Consider the following 12012-nt stretch of genomic DNA (forward strand, 5'->3'; position numbering starts at 1 on the left):
TATACAACTTTGATGCCTAATGTATATAAGGGCCAAGTACTTTGAACTTCACGTTGATGTTTGAATGTATTGAATTGCTTGTTGTGATGTAAAATGTGCATGACCATTGTGTATTTGAGCTAAAGGATGGCCATATGACCATTTACACTCCTTGTCATATTCGCCATAAGCTATCATGATGAGATTTTAATAAGTTAAATTTGTGTAAATTAGCTCAAGAGCAAAGGGAGCTAAATCCGATAAAGGGAAGGAAAAGTAGTTGAATAGCCGTCGAAATCGCTCGACAACATCCAAGGTAAGTCTTCGAGTGATGACCCTACTTGAATTATATCAAAATTATGCTCCTTGTTTGTGTGGCCATTGAGCCGAAATAGTAAAGGTTGATAGATATTTTGTGTTAGAGCTTTAGTAACGAAAATGAACTATGGACGTGTCTTGAATATTGATATATATGTAAGTGAACATTGGAAATATATCCGGCTAAGACCAAGGCATTCGTATGCGAGTTGATATATCGGGCTAAGACCCAAGGCATTCGTGCGAGTTGATATATCCGGGCTAAGACCAAGGCATTCGTATGCGAGTTGATATATCCGGGCTAAGACCCAAGGCCTTTGTGCAAGTCACCAACCGGGTTATGACCCAAGGCAATCGTCTTGAGTCGCTATATCCGGTTAAATCCGAAAGTATGTGATTCGGAAGTGAGCAATCTTGCTGTGAAAATTTCAGCTTATACACTTGTGAAAATTCCAGCAATGAGGTATGTTTGTATGTGCTTGTACTAATTGAATTCTTACAAGTAAGTATGCGCTAAGTTGATAAACGAGCTACCGCCTTGGGCTAAGTTGTTCTTTTGTGTATGAACATAAGGGTCGGTGATGTGAAATAAGTATGAGTATGGGAATGTGAATTAGTAAAGTGGTTTAATTAGCCATGTGAATAAAATACCTTAGTCAAAGCTGATTTCATTGCTTGAGACTTACTAAGCATTAAAATGCTTACCCGTTGCTTTGGCTCTCTGTTTTATAGGTTTCGCTCGTTAGCTATCGGATTCGGGATCAAAGAAGTCGAAGTCATCCACACTATCGAAGCCCCATTTTGGTACAAATTTTGGTTGAACTTTGAAATGGCATGTATAGGACCATCCTTTGTTGAAGGTCATGTACCTTCCGGTTTGTGTAAACTTGGATAGCCATGCGAAAATGGCTTATATACGTTTTAGCATAGAACTATAATCGTTTGTATGTTGACCCTTATGAGGTATGGAATTATTTTGAAACGATTAGCCATTGGAATGGTTAATCATGATCACGCTTTGTGCTATGTATGTAAAAAGGGCCAATTGAATCATGGAAAGTATGAAATAGGTAAAGCCTACTAAAGGCAGATGCTGACAGCAGCAGTGACGTGGATGTGAAAAATCACTAAAAATAGTAGGAATGGTATTAAATAGCAAATAAATTATGTAAGTGTACCTTGATGAATCTACTTTCATATGGAAGAAACGAAATGGTCATATGAGTTATAAGTTAACAGATTTTAAAGTTCTTGTGAAATAGGGCCAGAACGGTTTCTGGATCCCCTGTTCCAACTTTGGAAAAATCATTGTAAATTAACCAGAGATAATTAGGAGTCATTCCATATATGTGTAGATTCCTCTCTGAGTCTAGTTTCTATAGAAACAAACGGCATTAGTATTGAAGCCCTGTACAGGGAGATATCTAATTCGTAACGCACAAAGGTCAGTGTAGTCGATCCCTACAACAGGCGAGACTTTAACTAATAAACTGTACTAATTGGCTCGACCAAAATTCTAGAAAAAATATGTAGATGGACATATGAGTCTAGTTTCAGGAAAAATTTACGGAACTGATTTTCGAGTTGTAAAACTCAAGTTATGAATTTTAGAGCGACTAGTACTCAGATTGGCAGCTTGTCTGAAAATTGTCAATAAGTGGGTTGAAGTTCGTTAACACCTCGCGCTCGACTCGTGACGGTCTCGGGTTCGGGTGTTACAATTTTATTGGTATCAGAGCTACGGTTTAGTCGATTCTAGGACTACCGTAATGCGTTTGGGTCTAGCTATACATGCCATTTTATGTGATTATATGATAGTGTGGTGATTTCGACGTTTGAACTTGTGTTTATTTATAGTAATGGATCCCGATCCCAACCGAGCGATAGTGATGATGTGGAGAGTGTGGCGCTGCTCCCGCACAAGGGACAGCGCCGGCGGACTCTCAACCTGTTGCTAACAATCCGAATGACGAGGCTAGACAAGCCTTTTATAGCGTGATGAATGATTGGTTCAACCAATACATTCGAACTAATACTACTGTTCCACAACCTCCATTCCCAACAAACACACCAAGACCTACAATGCCTCCGTTAATTGACCAAATAAGGTCGAATAAGCCCCAGTTGATAGAATCCGAAAACATGGGGCTACTGAATTTAAAGCTACGGATAGTGATGATGCCGAGCAAGTCAATTTTGGTTGGACAACACGATCCGCACTCGATGAGCTATCTTGTACACCGATGAATGCCTAAAGTGTACCATCTCCTTGCTACGTGATTACGCCTACTATTGGTGGAGTACTCGACTTTGTTGTGCCCCATGAACAAGTAACTTGGGAGTTCTTCCAAACCGAGTTTCGGAAAAAGTATATCATCGAGATTTATGGACCAAAACGAAAGGAATTTCTCGAACTTAAACAAGGTTCCATGTCGGTTCACCGACTATGAACGAAAATTCGTGAGGCTTAGCCGACACGCGAGAATGCATTTCTTGAAGTCGTGATGTAAACGCTCAAGATGGACTGAATGATGAGATAAAGCTGTATGTTGGCATTTTGGAAATCCGAGAGTTTGTGACTCTCGTCGAGCGAGCGATGCAAAGCCGAGGAGTTTAGTATGGAGAAAAGGAAAGCGGAAGCGGGAGCAAGGGAGTTTCGTAAGAGGTATTCGGGGAAGCCCTTCCAACAGTCATCAAAGAAACTTAGAGATGGCTTAGGCCGATCTAGAGACACTTCGGGCTTTTCTAGACGAGATCGCGATCGACCCCCTGTGACCACACGAATCACTTCGATCGCCAAGAGTGGGAATGATCGACGAGAGAGGACTGAGTGCCGAGATTGTGGCAAATGGCATTTTGGAAGCCTGTAGATTCCGTGACGCTCCTGTTACAAGTGTGGATCAGTTGACCACTTCATTAAAGATTGCCCGAGGTTGTCTGAACAGAATGTAGATCGGAGTGGGAAACCGGTACTACCACCGCCGAGGTAGACCATCCGGAAATACGGGCAAGGCTAGTGGTGGTCGAGAGGATCTAGAGATGTTGCGACCAGATCCGAGGCTCGCGCCCAGCTAGGACTTATGCTATACGCAAGACGCGAGGATGCCTCCTCGCCAGACGTTATTACTGGTACTTTCACTCTCTTTGATACTAATGTGATTGCTTTGATTGACCCCGGTTCTACTCATTCTTATATATGCGAAACCTTAGCATCCAAGAAGACTTTACCTATTGAGTCTCTCGAGTTCGTAATTGGTGTCAAATCCTTTGGGTCGTTATGTGCTGGTCGACAAAGTGTGTAAGAAATGCCCCTAGTAATTCGAGGTACTGCTTTCCGGCGGACTTGATGCTTTTGCCGCTCGATGAATTTGATGTTATTCTTGGGTTGGATTGGTTGACCGTGCATGATGCGGTTGTGAATTGCAAAAGCAAGACTATTGATTTGAGATGCTAAACAACGAGATGATCCGAGTTGAGTCTACGAACTTGAAGGGTTGCCACTGTAATATCATCAATGTTGGCCCGTAAATATGTAAGAAAAGGGTGTGAAGCATACCTTGCGTATATACTTGATGATAAGGAGTTAGGAATAGAACCCAAATCGTGCGGTGGTTTGTGAATACCGGACGTTTTCCCAAGAATTGCCGGGTTTGCCACTGTTCGGGAGATAGAGTTTGGCATTGAGCTTGTACAGGACCACACCGATTTCGATAGCTCCATATCGTATGGCACCAACGGAATTAAAGGAGTTGAAAGCTCGGTTGCAAGAGTTGATGGATAGAGGTTTTGCTCGCCTGAGTTTTTCACCTTGGGGTGCACCGGTGTTGTTTGTGAAAAGAAGGACGGAACCATGAGGTTGTGCATCGACTATCGTCGACTTAATAAAGTGACAATAAAGAACAAGTATCCGTTACCACGTATCGATGATTTGTTCGATCAACTGAAGGAGCCTCGGTGTTCTCAAAAATAGATTTGAGATCGGGCTATTATCGATTCATGAATCCGAGATTCGGACATACCCAAAACCGCCTTGAACGAGATATGGTCACTACGAGTTCTTAGTGATGCCGTTGGGCTCACTAATGCCCCGCGGTATTTATGGATTTGATGAATCGGATCTTCGATCATATTTGGATCGGTTCGTAGTTGTGTTCATCGACGACATCTTGGTCTATTCAAGAGATGAGACCGAACATGCGAGCACCGAGATTAGTGTTGCAAATTTTACGGATAAGCGGTTATATGCTAAGTTTAGCAAGTGTGAGTTCGGTTAGAGAGGTTAGCTTCTTGGGTCACGTGGTATCTGCAGACGGTATTCGAGTCGACCCAAGCAAAATTTCAGCCATACTCAACCGGAAACCTCCAAGAAATATTATCGAGGTTCGAGCTTTTTGGGACTTGCCGGTTACTACCGACGGTTTGTAAAAGGATTCTCGATGATAGCCACACCCATGACTAAACCGCTTCGTAAAGATGTCAAGTTTGAATGGACGGAAAAGTGTCGAAAAGTTTTGACCAATTGAAAACTCATTTGACTGGAAGCTCCAAGATTAGTACAAACCGAATCGGCAAAGAGTTTGTCATCTATAGTGACGCCTCCCTACTTGGGTTAGGTTGCGTATTGATGCAAGAAGGTCGAGTTGTGGCCTATGCGCCGAGACAATTAAAGCCACATGAGAAAAATTATCCGACCCATGATCTCGAATTGGTCGCCATCGTATTCGCCTTAAAGATATGGCGACATTACTTATTTGGTGAGAAGTGCCATGTGTATTCGGATCACAAAAGTCTCAAATATTTGATGACTCAAAGAGACTTAAATCTGCGACAAAGACGTTGGCTCGAGCTGTTAAAGGATTATGAGCTGGTCATTGACTATCACCCGGAAAGGCTAATGTGGTTGCGGATGCCTTAAGCCGAAATCACCGCTTGCTTTTACTGACGATGAATGTACACTTGTCTATCCTACCCGACAATGTGTTAGTAGCCGAATTAAAGGCCAAACCATTGTTGACTCATCAAATTCGTGAAGCTCAGAAAATTGATGAGGAGTTGCGTGCAAAACGGGCTGAGTGTGTTCTGAACAAGGAATCGGAGTTTCAAATTGATGATGACGATTGTTTGAGGTTCAGAAGTCGTTTGTGTGTTCCAAAGAATTCGGAACTTATTTCGATAATTCTGAACGAAGCTCATTGTAGCCGAATGGCAATCCACCCGGAGTACGAAGATGTACAATGAGTTGAAACGTCGGTTTTGGTGGCATGGTATGAAACGAGACATCTCCGACTTTGTTGCAAGATGTTTAATATGTCAACAAGTGAAAGCGGAGCATCAAGTGCCTTGAGGTTACTTCACCGATCACGATACCCGAGTGGAAATGGGATCGAGTCACAATGGACTTTGTGTCCGGACCGCCGTTGTCAACAAGTAAGAAGGATGCAATTTGGGTTATTATTGATAGATCGACTAAGTCGGCTCACTTTATCCCCGTATGCGTATGGATTTTTCATTGGATAAACTAGCTGAATTGTACGTTTCTCGATTGTGAGATTACACGGGTACCGATTTTACATTGTGTCGGATAGAGATCCGAGGTTCACCTCGCGATTTTGGAAGAAATTACAAGAAGCATTGGGCACCAAGTTGCATTTCAGACCGCCTTTCACCCCAAACCGATGGTCAATCCGAGCGTATAATTCGGATACTTGAGGATATGTTGAGATGTTGCATCCTCGAGTTCGGTGGTTCGTGGGAACGGTACCTACCTTTGATTGAATTCGCTACAACAATAGTTTTCAATCAAGTATTAAGATGGCGCTTTACGAGGCTTTGTACGGGCGTAAATGCCGTACACCATTGTTTTGGACCGAGCTCGGTGAGAACAAAATTTTGGAGTGGATTTGATTAAAGATGCTGAATGTAAAGTAAAAGTAATCCGTGAAAATCAAGATAGCCTCCGATCGCCGTAAATCGTATGCGGATTTGAAACGAAAGGACATTGAGTATCGTGGGAGATAAAGTGTTTCTTAAAGTTTCGCCGTGGAAAAAGATACTCGATTCTACCGTAAGGGCAAGTTGAGCCGAGATTTATTGGGCCGCACGAAATCTCCGAACGAGTTGGCCCGATTCATGTATCGCTTGATCTTGCCCCGAACTTGGAAAGATTCACAACGTCTTCCATGTTTCAATGCTTCGACGCTATAGATCTGATCCGTCGCACGTAATTAGTCCATCGAGGTTGAAATTCAAGCCGATATGAGTTATGAAGAAGAACCGATTCGTATCCTAGCTCGTGAAATGAAAGAGTTGCGAAACAAAAGGGTTCCGCTAGTGAAAGTGTTATGGCTCAAACACGGGATAGAAGAAGCTACTTGGGAACCCGAGAACTCTATGAAAGAGCAATATCCAAACCTATTTACGGTAAGATTTTCGGGACGAAAATTTCTAAAGTGGGGAGAGTTGTGATGACCTTAAAACGACCCTAGTCGAAATGTGGTTTCGGGACCACAAAACCAAGGCATAAAAATAATTTAATATTTATTTTATTGCCTATAATGTGTGTTAACTCATGTGTGATATTTTTATGCTTTGATTTAGAATTATAGATGTGAATTTCACTAGAAAGGACCTAGTAATAAACTTTGAAAGTATGAGGGAAATGTGTGATGACTAATTAAAGGATGCATGCAAAACAATGGACTTGCATGTCAAATTTCCCCCATAGTTAGTGGCCGCCATGACAAGGATTTATGGGCAAAAATCATGTCATGAAACATGTTTGGTAAATGGGTTATGATGGAAAGAATAAAATAAGGGTTATGGAATAAACAATTAATGTTAGTAGATGAGAAACAAAAAAAAGTGTCCATCTTCCTCCATAGCTTGGCGAATGTCCTAAAGGAAGAAAGAAAAATTTTGTTCATCTCTTTTCACTCTCTTGTTGGCCGAAAATACTAAGGTTAAGGAAGGAGTTTTGCTTCATACTTGGTTTGGAAGAGGATTAGGAAGAGGTTGGCTAAACTTGCATCAAGATTAAGGTATGTTTGAGGTTCATGCATGTTTTTAGTTGCTAGCTTAATGTTCTTGTTAGCCCATGGTTCAAATCCTTGTTATGTCATGGGAATGAAATTCGCCAAAGTGAATGTGGTGTTAATGCCATTGCATGTTAAATAACAAGCTTGAAAGTGATACATGTGATGGAGGATTGAAGATTCTTAGATTTTCTTTTAGCATTTTTTTGAATGAGATACTAAGTTCTTTGTTTCACCATGACCAAATTGAAATGGTGTGGTGTTGTGGTATTCGCCATGATATATCCATAAGTATAATTCATGCATGTTGCATGGTAAGTAAGATTTAAGCTTTGGAAATGTGTATATATTTGGATATAAGCCACTTGAGAATTCGCCCTTGCACCTACATGAATATATGTTTGCACATGATGGATTGGTATGACATATATACTAATTCAAAGTGTATATTTGCTTGTGATGATGTGTTGATTATGAAGTAAATAAGAGATGTGCAATGAATTACGATATGTAATGTGTTAGTAGTAAAATGTATGCTGTTTTTTTGTGTGGTATTAAGTGTATATTCGCCACATGAGGGGTAATTAGTGTGCATGCATTCGGTTTGAGGCAAGCATATTGATGCCTATTCTTGGCTTAGAAAATTCGCTAAGAGGAATATTAACTAATGTGTTGAGTTCGATTTATGATTTCGTACATATACAACTTTGATGCCTAATGTATATAAGGGCCAAGTACTTTGAACTTCACGTTGATGTTTGAATGTATTGAATTGCTTGTTGTGATGTAAAATGTGCATGACCATTGTGTATTTGAGCTAAAGGATGGCCATATGACCATTTACACTCCTTGTCATATTCGCCATAAGCTATCATGATGAGATTTTAATAAGTTAAATTTGTGTAAATTAGCTCAAGAGCAAAGGGAGCTAAATCCGATAAAGGGAAGGAAAAGTAGTTGAATAGCCGTTTAAATCGCTTCGACAACATCCAAGGTAAGTCTTCGAGTGATGACCCTACTTGAATTATATCAAAATTATGCTCCTTGTTTGTGTGGCCATTGAGCCGAAATAGTAAAGGTTGATAGATATTTTGTGTTAGAGCTTTAGTAACGAAAATGAACTATGGACGTGTCTTGAATATTGATATATATGTAAGTGAACATTGGAAATATATCCGGCTAAGACCAAGGCATTCGTATGAAGTTGATATATCCGGCTAAGACCAAGGCATTCGTGCGAAGTTGATATATCCGGCTAAGACCAAGGCATTCGTGCGAAGTTGATATATCCGGCTAAGACCAAGGCCTTTGTGCAAGTCACCAACCGGTTATGACCAAGGCAATCGTATGAAGTCGCTATATCCGGTTAAATCCGAAAGTATGTGATTCGGAAGTGAGCAATCTTGCTGTGAAAATTTCAGCTTATACACTTGTGAAAATTCCAGCAATGAGGTATGTTTGTATGTGCTTGTACTAATTGAATTCTTACAAGTAAGTATGCGCTAAGTTGATAAACGAGCTACCGCCTTGGGCTAAGTTGTTCTTTTGTGTATGAACATAAGGGTCGGTGATGTGAAATAAGTATGAGTATGGGAATGTGAATTAGTAAAGTGGTTTAATTAGCCATGTGAATAAAATACCTTAGTCAAAGCTGATTTCATTGCTTGAGACTTACTAAGCATTAAAATGCTTACCCGCTGCTTTGGCTCTCTGTTTTATAGGTTTCGCTCGTTAGCTATCGGATTCGGGATCAAAGAAGTCAAGTCATCCACACTATCGAAGCCCCATTTTGGTACAAATTTTGGTTGAACTTTGAAATGGCATGTATAGGACCATCCTTTGTTGAAGGTCATGTACCTTCCGGTTTGTGTAAACTTGGATAGCCATGCGAAAATGGCTTATATACGTTTTAGCATAGAACTATAATCGTTTGTATGTTGACCCTTATGAGGTATGGAATTATTTTGAAACGATTAGCCATTGGAATGGTTAATCATGATCACGCTTTGTGCTATGTATGTAAAAAGGGCCAATTGAATCATGGAAAGTATGAAATAGGTAAAGCCTACTAAAGGCAGATGCTGACAGCAGCAGTGACGTGGATGTGAAAAATCACTAAAATAGTAGGAATGGTATTAAATAGCAAATAAATTATGTAAGTGTACCTTGATGAATCTACTTTCATATGGAAGAAACGAAATGGTCATATGAGTTATAAGTTAACAGATTTTAAAGTTCTTGTGAAATAGGGCCAGAACGGTTTCTGGATCCCCTGTTCCAACTTTGGAAAAATCATTGTAAATTAACCAGAGATAATTAGGAGTCATTCCATATATGTGTAGATTCCTCTCTGAGTCTAGTTTCTATAGAAACAAACGGCATTAGTATTGAAGCCCTGTACAGGGAGATATCTAATTCGTAACGCACAAAGGTCAGTGTAGTCGATCCCTACAACAGGCGAGACTTTAACTAATAAACTGTACTAATTGGCTCGACCAAAAATTCTAGAAAAAATATGTAGATGGACATATGAGTCTAGTTTCAGGAAAAATTTACGGAACTGATTTTCGAGTTGTAAAACTCAAGTTATGAATTTTAGAGCGACTAGTACTCAGATTGGCAGCTTGTCTGAAAATTGTCAATAAGTGGGTTGAAGTCTGTTAACACCTCGCGTTCGACTCCGGCGACGGTCTCGGGTTCGGGGTGTTACATTATAAGCAAATCACAATCATGCTCTTGTATGTGGCTATTGAGCCGAAAATGGTAATGCTTGATAAGTGACTTGTGTTTGAATTCTAATTATGAAAATGAAATATAGATGTGTCATGATTTATGGATATGTGCATGAATATTCGGATGTTAACTGGGCTAAGTCCCGAAGGCATTTGTGCGAGTTACTATAACCGAGCTAAGTCCCGAAGGCATTTGTGCGAGTTACTATAACCGGGCTAAGTCCCGAAGGCATTTGAGTGAGTAGCTATGTCCGGCTAAACCCCGAAGGTACTTGGTTGGGGAATGAGCGATCTTGCTGTAATAATTTCAATTAATACGCTCGTAAAATCCCAATGATGAGGTATGTTTTGTATATGCATTGGAATTGTTGATTCCTTTTAAATATTATTCGCTCAGTCGATTAATAAGCTTCCGGCCTTTGGTTAAGTTGATCCCTTATGTATGAATATAAGGGTTGGAAATGTGAAGTAGGAATGATTTTGAGAATATGTGTATATGAATTATCCGTTTAGTCATATGAATGCTATACTTCAATTGTGCCTAATTTCATTGCTCAAAACTTACTAAGCATTAAATGCTTATTCCGTTCTATAAATCTCTGTTTTATAGATTTTGGTTCGTCAGGTATCGGACTCGGGATTGTCGAAGTCGAAGTCGTCCACACTATCAAAGCCCTTTTGGTACACTTTTGGTTGAACTCTGAAAATGGCATGTATAGGACTACCCTTTTTGTTGTTGGTCATGTACCCTTTGGTTTTGTATAAATTTTGATAGCCATGCGAAAATGGCTTATATATACTTTGAGCATAGCATTATAATCGTTTTGTATGTTGTTCATTGAGAGGTATGGAAATGTTTGGTAACGATTAGCCATAGGAATGGTTAATCATGATCATTTTGGTGCTTTGTATGACAAATTCTAGTTGATTCATGGAAAACCATTAAATAGGTAAAGTTTACCTTAAAAACAGATGCTGACAGCAGCAGTGGTGTGGATTTGAAAAATAACTAAAAATAGTAGGAATGGAATTAAATAGTGAATAAATTATGTAATCGAACCTTGATGAATCTATTTTCATATGAAAGTAACGAAAATATCATATGAGCCGTATTTTATGAGATGCTTAAGTTTTCATGAAACAGGGCCAGAACGATTTCTGGATCCCCTGTTCCGACTTTGGAAATTCACTATAGATTAACCAGAGATAATTAGAAGTCATACCCTATATGTAAAGATTCCTTTTCGAGTCTAGTTTCTTTAGAAACAAACGTCATAAGTATTGAAGCTCTGTACAAGGAGATATCTAAGTCGTAATGCATGAAGGTCAGAGTAGTCGAACCCCGAAACAGGGGAGACTTTAACTAATAAACTGTACTAATTGGCTCCACCAAAAATTCTAGAAAAAAAATTGTAGATGGATATATGAGTCTAGTTTCAGTTAAAATTTACAAAACTGGTTTTCGAGTTTTGGACCTCAAGATATGATTTTTAAGGTGACAGTGACGCAGTTAGCCAGCTTGTCTGGAAATTTTTAAAATGGACTGTGAAAATAAATGAATTAAGTCTGTTAGCACCTCATGTTCGACTCCGGCAACGGTCTCGGGTACGGGGTGTTACATCAGAGCTATGGTTTAGTCGGTTCTCAGACTAACATGGCATATGTACAGGTCTTGCTATACATGTCATATATATATTGTGATAGTGTGACGACTCCTGACCTTTTAAATGATTTTTTTTATAGTAAATAGATCTCGATCCAGCTGTGGCCGATGATGTAGAGAGCAATGCGCCAGCTACTGCTGAAGGGCTTGTAACACCCCGAACCCGAGACCGTTGCCGGTGTCGGACACGAGGGGTTAACAAGCCAAAACCACTTATGGCACCGACCAATTTGACATTCCCAGGCAAGCTGGAAAACTGCGTCGCTGTCGCCTTAAAAAGCATATCTCG

The sequence above is a fragment of the Gossypium arboreum genome, chromosome 7 (assembly GCF_025698485.1).
Source record: "Gossypium arboreum isolate Shixiya-1 chromosome 7, ASM2569848v2, whole genome shotgun sequence".
In the NCBI taxonomy this organism is placed as follows: Eukaryota; Viridiplantae; Streptophyta; class Magnoliopsida; order Malvales; family Malvaceae; genus Gossypium; species Gossypium arboreum.